The sequence below is a fragment of the Elephantulus edwardii genome, unplaced genomic scaffold (assembly GCF_000299155.1).
Source record: "Elephantulus edwardii isolate Elephantulus edwardi_28Jun2011 unplaced genomic scaffold, EleEdw1.0 scaffold00288, whole genome shotgun sequence".
In the NCBI taxonomy this organism is placed as follows: Eukaryota; Metazoa; Chordata; class Mammalia; order Macroscelidea; family Macroscelididae; genus Elephantulus; species Elephantulus edwardii.
In genome coordinates, this window is record NW_006400038.1 from 2,360,898 (window position 1) to 2,361,768 (window position 871).

Sequence of the window (871 nt, forward strand, 5' to 3'; positions counted from 1 at the left end):
GAGGGGAAGGCCCTCTATGAGGTGGATTGATTCAGTGACTGGGGTAATTGGGATGGGTATATCAGACAGTGTGATTGGCACAGGACAGAGCAGAGTTTAGGGCTGTTGTACATAGGATCGCAATGAGTCGCAAGTGACTTCACGGCACATAACAACACAACAACAATAGTTGACTTTTATACAGACATTGGGACTCAAGACGCCTGTGTCTACTGAGCACTACACAATTAGTGATTGTTCAAGAACCCTCAGAATGTATCATTTGTTCAGCAAATATGGAGTGATTGCTTATTCTGTGTCAAACGTCAAAACAACAGGGATTAGACAAAATCCCAAGGAAATTCCTGCCAGGGGGAATGAGATGCATGATAAATTAGCAAGCAAAGAGATCTAGCCTATAGTGCAGGATGTCGTAGTTGCTGTGAAAGCAAAAATGAAGCAGCTACCTGGTCCTTGTTACCACTTATGCAGACTTGAAGCAACTTAAATATTACAGCGTAGAATTGCTCCATAGGGTTTATTAACTGTAATTTTGCAGAAGTGCATCAATGGTGCTACTAGGTGGGTTTGAACTACCACTTTTTAAGTTAAGGACAAAACTCCTAGTTTACAGTGTAATGAATGTATCAGGCTACTATCAAAATGTTGGCAGTTCGAATCTACTTGTTGCTCTGTGGGGGATAAAAATGTGGGCGATCTCCTCCCATAAAGTTCTACCCGTGGAGGGTCACTTTTGGTCAGAACTGACTCAACAACAGTGGGCTGGTTTTGGTCAGTTAGGGACCTTAAAGTGTGCTGAGAGGTAAAGAACAAGACAGAGCATCTGGGAGGGGGAGGGTTGGACAAAGTGGACAAGGACAGCCTTGTGGAG